General features: G+C 47.7%; 1 long non-coding RNA gene across 1 annotated transcript; it reads left to right on the top strand.

Moving 5' to 3' along the window:
- Nucleotides 1-831: 831 nt before the first annotated feature.
- Nucleotides 832-3,944, top strand: LOC147731712 (uncharacterized). The gene is made up of 3 exons (XR_015308651.1): nt 832-945; nt 1,688-1,825; nt 3,624-3,944. It is a non-coding gene; the product is annotated as an uncharacterized LOC147731712 (long non-coding RNA).
- Nucleotides 3,945-13,294: the final 9,350 nt, after the last annotated feature.

The raw sequence follows: 13,294 nt of genomic DNA, 5'->3' as shown, positions 1-13,294 counted from the left end.
TTGTGCGGCCCGCTACCACCACCAAACATGGTGCGCCGTATTTGCAATGCGGCGCACCATGGGCCCAAAACGTCACCGAAGCTTTACTGCTGGAGTTGCGTCGCAACGATGGCGCAGCTCCATCAATGCTCTGGGGTACCCTATCTCCCCAATGCTGGGTCAAGCCGTACGTCTGCTTCAAGCAGGTGCAGGGTTTGTGTGACGCATCATTGTCCTAAAGGTGACTGATTGATATTTTGTAGATTTCCCTCAGCCACTATTAGGATGTGTTCCAGCGCAGGAATGCCCTCCCTTGCGCCGGAACGCCCCCTGATGGCGCAGGGCTTTATAACGGGATGCATCTCCCAAATGCGTCACGTTGTTATAATATTATACGCCGCACCATGGCGCCCTTTTTTGTTTAGCTGCTGCGTCACAAAAGTCACGCAAGAACGGCGCAAAAGAGCCGCAAGGGCTTAAATCTGCCCCTTCCTTTGTAACCCTGACAATAAGAAAAATAGTGGCGGTGGATTGATAGTTTGACTATTTAAATGACTGGTAATGTAGCAGGCAACTGTTAGTGTTGTCACTGATCTGACTGAAATCACAATGGAGTTTGTCTGTCACTTTGCGTCTTGCCTGCGGACTGCTGCCTGCCAGTCCTAGGTGAACGTTTCAGTACTTTGTTTAGTGAGTTACGTGACTTTCGAAGTCACAGGTCCGCATATAAATGAAAAGTAACCATAATCAATATAATTTCGCAGAAATATTTTGTTATTGTTCTTTTGAAATGTTTGATTTGGTTGACATTGACAAGCAACAATCATCCATGTTTTCTGTTCTTTCTTTCATGTTGTACGTCAGCTCCCCCCAGGGGCGAGAGGAGGACACAGGAGCAGCAGGCGGCGGATGCTGTTCATCAACAGGGCCAGGATCGGGCAGGCGAGGGCTCCTCTGCTGGCCCCAGTAAGTTTTCATTTTAGACTAGTACCTATTTTTCCTAGCGTTCCTCATTTGACTTTTTTCAAAATTGTCTTTGCTCTTCTTGTAGACTGTATCTAAATTCTTATCCTGCCTCTACTATGACTCCCTGTGGTATTACTAGATTATTCTTATTAGTCTGTCTGTGTAGCTAACTAAGATTGCACGGTTGGCGAAACTCCCATGATTCTAGTCAGCAATAGCTCTATCAACTTAGTGCAGTCCTCTGGGATTGTCCATAATGTCTTTTGAAGTGTTCTATCTGGACTCATGCTTGCAAAAATTGCAAAACCTTTCGCTCAGTCACTCTAGTCTGGACCAAAAAACACAGATTGTATTTAAGTTTAAAAGCTTTATTAAAAGTAAACACATTTATTAAAATGAAGTCATAATAAAACTAAACGTTTAACTGATAATGGAAAAGTGGTTAGTGCTGACGATTAATTGAAGACATTTCTTGTGGTCGAGCCGAGCTCTCACCTGGTTTCAACTTGATCTTGTTGTTAGAAGTCCATCTTCTGTCTGTGTGGAGAAAAATGGTGCGTGTTAAAAAAACAGCCTTCATCAGTTGTGCCAAAAAGTGCAGCAAGACAACCTTCCCTGGAAAAAGGGACATTTTTTTTTAACTTTAACGACAGTCACAAATTACATTGTTTTCACATGTCTTCATTCCTAGACCAAATACTAGTGACTGCTTTATTCTAACATTCTTAAATGTACTTTGTAGGTGGAACATCTGGTGGCGGGGCCAGTGTGGAGGTGGTGGTGCTCGACACCGAGGCGGAGGGCGAATCGGGCGATGCTTCAGGGGAGGAGGCGGCGGCGGCAGCTGTGAGAGTTGAGACGGTGGTGGTGGCGGCCAGAGGTAAGCTCTTATATATTCCTTACTTATTGAGATTGAAGACTAGCTGGGAAGGCAAGAATATGAGATGCATGGCTGGGTGAATGATGAAGCAATGATGGGTGGAAGGACAACAGCCTGGGTGGGTGACACAGAAACTGTATGTGTCCATATACCTGGATCATGCTACTATCTGACTCTTAGATAGCATATGTGTATCTAGAGCAGGGGTACTCCTAGTACGGCCCGCGGGCCGGTGGTGGCCCGGCAAGCCTTCGTTGGCGGTGCGCTGACCTTGCAGACAATCACTGCTCCCCCGGCCCCCACAGAGCAGAGGCTTTTTTGTATTTCACCTGTTAGCGCCCCTGCATCTCCACTCTGACAATCACTGCTCCCCCGGCCCCCACAGAGCAGAGTGGAGATGCAAGGCCACAAAGAGGTGAAATAGAACTAAGCCTCTGCTCTGTGGGGCCGGGCAAGCAGTGATTGTCAGGGTGGAGAAGCAGGGGCGCTAAAACAAACAAAGCCTCAATAATATGTTAATGGTCTTTTAAAGACCTGTTAAGTACTTTGGTGTTGTTGTCTGTGTGTGCGCGTTGAGGAAGCGGTCTCAACCCGGGCTGAAGGCTGACACAGATAGACACACACACAGTGAGATGACAGAGGGGGAGGGAGAGGGAGGGCAGGAGGGAGAGAGAGATGGAGGGAGGGCAGGAGGGAGAGCAGGAGGGAGAGAGATGTATGTAAATGCTGGGTCTGGTGGCTCAGTGGATGAGGGCATCTGCTGCAGGGACCTGTGTGCAACCTCATGGTCACAAGTTATCGTTTTGCTTTAGCCCCGCCCCCTCTGACTCCGCCCCCACCAGTGCGGCCCTCGGCCCCAAACTACACTGTAAATGTAGCCCCTGAGAGAAAGTTTGTGAGTACCCATGATCTAGAGAGAGTAGACGGTCAGTGGATGAACTAAGTGTAACTTTGAAGAGCATGTAACACTAACACTGCACCCGCACGTCCGTTCCAGTGTAGGAAAGGCAAGGAAAAGAACTTTTAATTTTGTCCAAATACTACCATAAATAGTAGCAGTAGTTTGTATTGCAAGCACTGCATAGATCCGGTTATTATGGTGGCCACTCCCTACCTCTCTTAATAAGTTTAGTAGTACTCAGTCATTCATGTGTGGATGTATCACTGGTCACTCAATAAAAAGCAAAGCACCTAAAGTCATCCCATATATAAGCAAAAACATCCCATGTGAAGTGATAGATAATCAGATTATTTATCTTCTTCAATTTTCCATTTCTAGTACTCATTTCCACTGTAGGGTGAAAGTTAAATTAATTAAGCAGTAGCCCTTGAGTTGTAACAGAGTATTCTCAGTGCCACCCGTACTAGAAAAGTAAGAGATTCACCACCTGCATGTACTGGACGGGTACAGTAACGCAACGGCAACGCAAGTCTAGGTCACTCCTCATGGCGTGCGTCTCTTTTTCTCGGGTGCAAGTTTACCGCGCTGGCATTATGCCGGCTTGCAGAAAATAACGTACCAATTTTCCAAAACAAGAGATAAGAAGAAGAATAAGACTGGTGTACTTTCATAGTCGACTCCAATGGAAGTCCACAGTGCTCGTAGACTTTGTTCCTTAAACTCCCACTAATGTTAGAGCAAGGATGAAGAAGTGTGAGGTTAGATAGATACTGGCCTCAATAGTTATGTAATGCGCTTGCAAGTTGCTAGTTGTACTGCAACACAAATTTCTGCTGAATGATTGAGTTAATCTAAAAGAGCATTGGTTACAGACTATGTCTTTCTTTCTTCATATAGGTTCTCCTTCCAAACGGACAAGGAGGAAGGAGCTGGCTAGAGCGGCCCGGCAACGGAGGATCGAGGCCACTGTTGCGGAATATCGGCGGCTGGTGGCCCTGGAGGACGTGGAAAGTGTGCAGTCGACAACTACAACAACGTCGTCTGCATCGGCCTCCGTGGCCCCACGGGCTGCCACCCAGCACAGTGGTCCACCCAGACTGAGCCGGGCTGCCAAAGGCAAACGCCACCACCGAGCAGCAAGGCCAACAGCTGCCTCTCACAGGCATTGCACCTGCAAGGCAGTGAAGGCACGCCTGCGCCGCACCACCCTGATGGTGTCCCGCCTTCAGCAGGAGGTCGCCTTGCTCCGCGAGGAGCATGATGCCCTGGCCCAAAAAGTGAACAGCATCCACCCATAGTGTCCCTTGCCCCTTTTTTAGAGACTTTTGGGGGGTGGGAATTGGGAGTTGGGTTTTTGGGGACTTTTGAAGGACAATCGTTGGGGTTAGGGAGGGTCTTGCGGGAGATTATTTTGTTAGGGATATAAATATACTTTTTCAAACTTTATCTGAGCATACCTGTTTTTTACTGCTTGCCTGGTGGGTGGGGGTTTAACGTTGACTGTTTTCCTGAAAGTTTAGTTCCATTTTCTTCCTTTAAGTGTAAATGCCCAAATGTTTTCAACACTAAGTGCCTCTCACAGACTCAGTGAAGTGAATCCAAGAGTCCTAGGACTTTAGTAGTACTACCTTCAGTCTCTCGTCTCTCGTACTAATACTCCATTATACCCCCAAACCACCAAACGCTTATCTTACCTGTAATTTGTGTTTGAAAGTAGGGCTAGACCCAGGGCTGGCTCCACGGGAAACACCGAATAACGTTGGCAATCTTGGTCGGATAAAATTTCCTCATAGCGGTGGTACTATTGTTGTGACACAGTGGCAGTTGCATGCCTATGAAAAAAAAGAAAATGAAATCTGGTTTGTCCTCCTGAGCAATTCAACGGTACAACTGAGAATATAGCATGTGACAGAAGTACAGTAGAGCAGTGCCACATTGTAGCCTAACAAATGGTAAAGTATAACTACTAATTCGGTTGAAGTTCTTTCACATTAGCAATGGTTCTTTGTCAAGCTGAGTAAGAATATATCATCGACAACTGTGGAAAGAAAGAATGCGACAGTACAGGGCCTGTGTGGAATTATTGATAACGATATTCAACATAAGGTCTCTGTAGCCAGATACCCGAGAGCCTTGCTGGTCACTATAAATCCATTCACAACAACACTCAATGGGGTTGGTCTGGAAGGTGTCCGGTTTACTCCCCGTGATCCAGTCGATGCAAATATGGTTCCACTTCCAAATGTCACCAACACCCAGAAGTGTAAACACAGGGTGTTCGAGGCATTAGGCGGGGGAGAAAAATAACAAACTAAAATAAAAAATGTGGGATGGGTAAAGGTAGGGTCAGCAGGGAAAGGATACCTGTAACAGAAGACAAGACAGGCATCAGTGAAGTGCTGTCCTAACATACAAGAAGAAGGTATAGTAGATAGAAAAGGAGAAATTGCTTTTTTTCTAGGTGTCCCCTCACTCACCAGGGTTGCCCCTTGGTGACATGCTTCATCATTGGGGCCATCCCAGTCCTCTACGGCCTGGGGCGTGCTGCGACTTGCGAATTACGTAGGAGCACTTACAAATGACTATGTGTGGTGCAGATGTGATAGTGGAGTGGACTAAGTGATGTGTTAAGGGATCAATGTAGAAGCAGAGAGAGAGCCAAGAAATGCAGTCACAGTCAGAGAAAAAGGCAAGGGATACTGTATCTATGTGGTTGTAGTGGTCCTGTTGGAAGTGGTAAGTAAGTTGCCCGCAGAAAAAAAATCCTCCTATTAGCGGCACTCCTCCATTGCAGCCGACGCTTCGTCCATCGATGTTGGTCACCAGAAGACACCCTGTCCACTGCCTGCCTGATGCTGAATTGTGGCTCGCTACTGTGAAGCCTGACTCCATCCTTTTTTCCCCATTGCAGAGACTGAAACCCGGCCTGTAATTATTCAACGAAAAACAGGAAGTGATATAATATTACAACACCACTGATAAATAAATATAAGGCATGTAGGCTGTGGAGTGCAAAAAGTCACAATTTGTTTTTCCTAGTAGACAGTACAATGTTTTTGAAAGTGCGTACTCTGAGTCACCTTTTGAAGGATGTATGGGCAAATTAATGTATCGGATCTTGCCCCTCAAGCTAGGTGTACTGTAAACTGTGTTTTAGAACAAAATTAGATCTTCCTAGCAGTGCTCCCACCCAGACCCTTACTAAAGCCAGTCGCAAAAATGTAGAAGACCCCCAATCAAATCTCAAAAAACGAGGCCTAGCAGAAAACTGGTGACAAAACTTACTTTGAAAGTAAAAGTAGGCCGAAGTACCCTAATTACCCATTACCCACCGTGGATTGCATTCAAACCACTTGCAAGCAACCAAGCAAAAGTAGCCATAGCCAGCATCGCTCCAAGACTCGAAATCCCCCCCACTCAAACACATGCAATAGAAATACTGCTAACCCTAACGAACCCTAAGTTAAGAATAGTGGCAAAGGCTTTCTTTAACTATGCCAAATCCCCCCTTTCCCACCATGGATTTTCTTCAAATGACTTGCAACCAAAATTACACATTCTCACGAGTGCTCTAAGACCCCAGAACTCAGTTTGAAAAATCTAGAACACCCCGAAACACATGCAATCCTGCTGCTAGGGCTAACCCTAACGAACCCTAAGTTACAAAAAGTGCCAAAACTAAAGGCTTTTCCGCGCGGATTTTGTCCCAACCACTTCTACCCGGTATTAGACCTTCCCAGGAATGCCCCAAGACCCGGCAACCCACCCGCCAAGAAGCGTAACACCCCCAAACAGGCCAAAAGCAAAATCTCATACTTGCAATATTTCTGGGCCTTCGGTCCAAACGCGCTGCGTAGCTAGGCCATAAGTCGGGGTTGGCACGACGGATTTCCTGAAAAGCAAATGCAATCAAGATTAGAGTGTCCCAGCAGTGCTCCCAGACCACGAAACTCACCCGCAAACAGACGGAACCCCCCCTAAGAGCACCTCAAAGGCAAGCAAGTCATCAAAAACACAAAAAAAATTCCGCCTGGGATTTGGTCCAAAACATTTTTATCCGGTATTAGAGCTTCCCAGCAATGGCCCCAGAGCCGTCAACCCAGGAGAAAACGAGTAGAAGACCCCCAAACAGCCAAAGAGCAAAAGTACAAAAATGGGGACTTAGTCACTTTTTCACAAATTTCCCAAATCACTCCGCGCGCGCTCTGCAGCTAGGCCCTAAGTCCCCTCAGCCACCATGGATTTGCTTCAAACCTCTTGCAAAGTAAAGTATATATAGCCAGCAGTGCTCCCACACCACGAAACTCACCCGCAAACACCAGGAAGCCCCCCAAACAGGCCCCCGAAAACGCTACATAGAGCAAAATGTCTGAAATAGCCCAAAAAAAAATCGGCCTGGATTTTGTCCCAACCACTTCTACCCGGTATTAGACCTTCCCAGGAATGCCCCAAGACCCGGCAACCCACCCGCCAAGAAGCATAACACCCCCAAACAGGCCAAAAGCAAAATCTCATACTTGCAATATTTCTGGGCCTTCGGTCCAAACGCGCTGCGTAGCTAGGCCATAAGTCGGGGTTGGCACGACGGATTTCCTGAAAAGCAAATGCAATCAAGATTAGAGTGTCCCAGCAGTGCTCCCAGACCACGAAACTCACCCGCAAACACCAGGAAGCCCCCCAAACAGGCCCCCGAAAACGCTACATAGAGCAAAATGTCAGAAATAGCCCAAAAAAAAATCGGCCTGGATTTTGTCCCAACCACTTCTACCCGGTATTAGACCTTCCCAGGAATGCCCCAAGACCCGGCAACCCACCCGCCAAGAAGCATAACACCCCCAAACAGGCCAAAAGCAAAATCTCATACTTGCAATATTTCTGGGCCTTCGGTCCAAACGCGCTGCGTAGCTAGGCCATAAGTCGGGGTTGGCACGACGGATTTCCTGAAAAGCAAATGCAATCAAGATTAGAGTGTCCCAGCAGTGCTCCCACACCACGAAACTCACCCGCAAACACCAGGAAGCCCCCCAAACAGGCCCCCGAAAACGCTACATAGAGCAAAATGTCTGAAATAGCCCAAAAAAAAATCGGCCTGGATTTTGTCCCAACCACTTCTACCCGGTATTAGACCTTCCCAGGAATGCCCCAAGACCCGGCAACCCACCCGCCAAGAAGCATAACACCCCCAAACAGGCCAAAAGCAAAATCTCATACTTGCAATATTTCTGGGCCTTCGGTCCAAACGCGCTGCGTAGCTAGGCCATAAGTCGGGGTTGGCACGACGGATTTCCTGAAAAGCAAATGCAATCAAGATTAGAGTGTCCCAGCAGTGCTCCCAGACCACGAAACTCACCCACAAACACCAGGAAGCCCCCCAAACAGGCCCCCGAAAACGCTACATAGAGCAAAATGTCAGAAATAGCCCAAAAAAAAATCGGCCTGGATTTTGTCCCAACCACTTCTACCCGGTATTAGACCTTCCCAGGAATGCCCCAAGACCCGGCAACCCACCCGCCAAGAAGCATAACACCCCCAAACAGGCCAAAAGCAAAATCTCATACTTGCAATATTTCTGGGCCTTCGGTCCAAACGCGCTGCGTAGCTAGGCCATAAGTCGGGGTTGGCACGACGGATTTCCTGAAAAGCAAATGCAATCAAGATTAGAGTGTCCCAGCAGTGCTCCCAGACCACGAAACTCACCCACAAACACCAGGAAGCCCCCCAAACAGGCCCCCGAAAACGCTACATAGAGCAAAATGTCTGAAATAGCCCAAAAAAAAATCGGCCTGGATTTTGTCCCAACCACTTCTACCCGGTATTAGACCTTCCCAGGAATGCCCCAAGACCCGGCAACCCACCCGCCAAGAAGCATAACACCCCCAAACAGGCCAAAAGCAAAATCTCATACTTGCAATATTTCTGGGCCTTCGGTCCAAACGCGCTGCGTAGCTAGGCCATAAGTCGGGGTTGGCACGACGGATTTCCTGAAAAGCAAATGCAATCAAGATTAGAGTGTCCCAGCAGTGCTCCCAGACCACGAAACTCACCCACAAACACCAGGAAGCCCCCCAAACAGGCCCCCGAAAACGCTACATAGAGCAAAATGTCTGAAATAGCCCAAAAAAAAATCGGCCTGGATTTTGTCCCAACCACTTCTACCCGGTATTAGACCTTCCCAGGAATGCCCCAAGACCCGGCAACCCACCCGCCAAGAAGCATAACACCCCCAAACAGGCCAAAAGCAAAATCTCATACTTGCAATATTTATCGGCCTTCGGTCCAAACGCGCTGCGTAGCTAGGCCATAAGTCGGGGTTGGCACGACGGATTTCCTGAAAAGCAAATGCAATCAAGATTAGAGTGTCCCAGCAGTGCTCCCAGACCACGAAACTCACCCACAAACACCAGGAAGCCCCCCAAACAGGCCCCCGAAAACGCTACATAGAGCAAAATGTCTGAAATAGCCCAAAAAAAAATCGGCCTGGATTTTGTCCCAACCACTTCTACCCGGTATTAGACCTTCCCAGGAATGCCCCAAGACCCGGCAACCCACCCGCCAAGAAGCATAACACCCCCAAACAGGCCAAAAGCAAAATCTCATACTTGCAATATTTCTGGGCCTTCGGTCCAAACGCGCTGCGTAGCTAGGCCATAAGTCGGGGTTGGCACGACGGATTTCCTGAAAAGCAAATGCAATCAAGATTAGAGTGTCCCAGCAGTGCTCCCAGACCACGAAACTCACCCACAAACACCAGGAAGCCCCCCAAACAGGCCCCCGAAAACGCTACATAGAGCAAAATGTCTGAAATAGCCCAAAAAAAAATCGGCCTGGATTTTGTCCCAACCACTTCTACCCGGTATTAGACCTTCCCAGGAATGCCCCAAGACCCGGCAACCCACCCGCCAAGAAGCATAACACCCCCAAACAGGCCAAAAGCAAAATCTCATACTTGCAATATTTCTGGGCCTTCGGTCCAAACGCGCTGCGTAGCTAGGCCATAAGTCGGGGTTGGCACGACGGATTTCCTGAAAAGCAAATGCAATCAAGATTAGAGTGTCCCAGCAATGCTCTCAGACCACGAAACTCACCCACAAACAGACGGAACCCCCCCTAAGAGCACCTCAAAGGCAAGCAAGTCATCAAAAACACAAAAAATTTTCCGCCTCGGATTTGGCACAAACCACTTTTAGTGCTTCCCAGCAATGGCCCCAGACCCGTCAACTCACCTGCAAAGAGGTAGAACAACACCCCCACAAGTGCTGAGTCTTTCTTCATTGGGCGTAAACCAGCCCTCTGCTTTGATGGAAATAGGAGTCTGGAGGAGGAGGATAGAGGAGCATGTTCTTCTGAACTTGTGAACCTGAGGAATGCAGACTGCGGCACCTTCAAATAAATTAGCAAACAAGTGAAGACAGTTCTGCTGATGGGCTTGTCTTTGTGATTATCTGATTAAAGTTTGAATTATATTAACTGTGCACAACAAAGAAAGACAGACACACAGGAATAAAAGTGAATAAGGATGAAAAAGAAAGTTATTGATTCGTTGTCTCATTTTCAGGGCTCGAAGTCGGTATCACGGTCCAGGAATAAGAATAAGGCTTCGTCATCATACTCTGCGAATTCAGCCCGGGTGAGGTCAGTGCCACCTGACAGAGTAGAAATTCCCTCATCTATGGTGCTGGCCACCTCCTCTTCATCCGGCACGCTCTCTCGTACTCTTATATCTGGTGGTATGAGGTGCTGATTCATCTTGATCATTGTTAACCTCTCCACATTTTTGGGCGAGAGGCGGCTCCGTTTGGGAGTTACAATCCCACCAGCCGCACTGAAAACCCGTTCAGAAGACACACTTGCGAGTGGGCAAGACAAGTAGTTTATAGCCAGGTTGGTGAGCTGTGGCCACAATTCTTTTTTCCCATGCCAATACGCCAATGGGTCAGAATTAACATAGACCTCTGTGGAGTCATTCAGATAGTCCTTCACCATCGACTCAAGATCCTCCTCCAAGGTTCCTCCACTTTGCGTAGCTCTTGCTGTGCCTCTGACCTTTTGAGAACCAAACCCACGCAGAGCTAGCCAATCCTCTTCAGCCTCCAATGTTTCTGTTGTCTTTCGTGCAGATGATCCGGTTGCCGGTGTCTTTAACGGCTGAGAGGTCACTTGTGCCACAGCCACAGGTGCAGAAGTGGATTGTTTTGACTGGGGATGGCCTGCTGATGTACTGCCATTTCCTTCAATTTCCAGCCGTTCTGTTTCAAACTTCTTGGCTGACAAGGCTAGCCAACGTTTGTACTTTGTAACATCTTCATCACCAAAAGGAAAGAATGCTCTGCCTGCCAGCGCCTTTTTGTAGCGTGGATCCAGAATAGTAGCACAAATGTAATGCTGTTCTGAGTGGATCTTTTGAAGACGTTCATCACCTTGTAGGAGCTCTAATAATTGCTCAGCCAGAAGCAAAGAGTCTTTCTTTTTGTCATCTTTTCGAAACACAGAACACACCTCCTTCAGTTGGTCCTCCAGCATGTACAACAATGGGATAGCTTTTCCCAAATTAGAGTCCTCCTTGCTGACTGCACGCGTGAAGACCTCAAAAGGACGAAGCATGCGTGTTAGGCTTTCAACTATGTTCCATTGCGGCCCACCCATCCTCAGCTCCTCTATACCCTCTTTCAAGAAATATTGATCGAGTTGCGTATACTGCTCATACAGACGCTCAAGCATGTAGAAGGTTGAGTTCCAACGTGTTACCACCTCCTGGATGAGTGCTTTCACTGGCATTTGACATTGATATAGCATGCTCCTCAGCTGCTTCCGGGCCTTAAAAGAATGCCTGAAATGCTTGCAAATTTTTCGGCAGTTCTCCAATACACTGTACGCTGCACTGCTTTTATTACCCAAGAATTTTTGGACAACCAGGTTTATACAGTGCGCCAAACACGGCACTCTGAAATAGTAACCGTCCCTCATGGCCTTAACTATATTGGAGCCATTGTCCGTGGAAACATAACCAACCTTGCGTTTTAGTGGGGACAGACAGTTAAGGACCTTTGTGTTAAAGACATCCAAAATGTTTTCTGCTGTGTGACGTTTCTCCAAACCAAACATGGCTAGTGTTGCATGTTTCCGAGCACCTTTAAAAACAATGTTAGTGTCAACACCTGAGTTTAGCTTTGCTTTAGCCCCTGAAAAAGAGACCCAGTGTGCAGTGATGCACATGTAATCAGCGCCTGCGCCACTGGTCCACATGTCTGTTGTCAGATGTATAGTGTGAACAGCACTCTTCTGCAAAGCTGCCCCAATCACCTTCAGAACATCTTCATGTAGTGCTGGAACCGCAACTCGGGCAAAATAGAACCGGCTAGGAACCTTCCATTTAGGGCAGAGCGCTGTCACTAATTCTAGAAAACCAACCCCTTCTACAAAAGAAAAAGGGAGAAGGTCCAGAGCTAGCATTTTAGCCAGCTTAGTGTTATACAGACGGGTCATTGGGTGGTTGCGTTCATATTGCGCTTCTGTAAACAACATCTTTTTAATGTTGCCCTGGACCAATGATTTACGGGATGATGATGATCTCTTCGACCCAGTTACGCTCGCTGATGAACTTTTCCGCATTGATGTCTCACTCTCTCCCACACTCTTAGTGTGGCTCCCATGGGGTGTGCTGCTGACATGGGAACTGGGTGTAAGTGAAGTGTTTGAATCGTCTTCTTCTACCTCCTCGTCATCAGCAGATGACAAATCAACGTTTTCATTACGTGCAATTCCGGCTTTCTTGACCGCCTCGAGGTGCGGAAACCATTGGACAGCGTGCCTTCTCTCAAGATGACCTCTCTGGCCTCCGGTACCATAGTTAGAACCAAGCTTACCACGACTAAATCGAAGCTTACAAAGGCTACAAATGGCTACGTTTTCCTTTTTTGGGCAAACACTAAAGAAGTCCCAAACTGGAGACTTGAAATGTCTTCGGGGGCCGGAGGAGGCGGCGATACTGGTGGTGGTGGTCCTGCTGCTAATGACAGATGAAGTGGAGGATGTGGATTGCCGAACTTCAGTACGTTTTGCACTTTCACCACCACGAATTGAGGTCGAGGACGAGGTGGGTACCTTCTTGCGAAGAAATATGGAAGCGGTAGGTTTTGGTGTACTACTTAACTCCAAATCTAATGATTCCATTTCCATTGCCTCCTCGCCGACATCATCATCACGCTCAGCAGCTTCTCGGGATAGGGTCAAAATGTCTCTTTGCTGCATGCCCGGTGGGGCTGCAGTGACCTTTGTGATGACTGGCTCGTCGTCATCGTGAGAGGCTTCATCACCAGCAGTATCTGTCACTTCTTGTTGAGCCTCATCACACTCCATAGGTTTGAGTTTTTGGACGACCTTCCTTTTACGCTTAGGTAACGGTGTCAGATCATGGTGTGCCTCTGCCTCACTGTCAGACCGCAGTTGTGGTTCCCAAGACAGATCACTTGCACCAGAACGAGGTGGGCTTGAAGAAGATGTAGACACCCCCCTTGATCTTTTCCTTGCTAGGGATGTGGAAGACAATGAATGATCATCAGGAGGAGTGG

Source organism: Lissotriton vulgaris, chromosome 2_1 (assembly GCF_964263255.1).
Source record: "Lissotriton vulgaris chromosome 2_1, aLisVul1.2, whole genome shotgun sequence".
Classification (NCBI taxonomy): domain Eukaryota; kingdom Metazoa; phylum Chordata; class Amphibia; order Caudata; family Salamandridae; genus Lissotriton; species Lissotriton vulgaris.
This window is presented reverse-complemented; position numbering and strand designations above follow the sequence as displayed.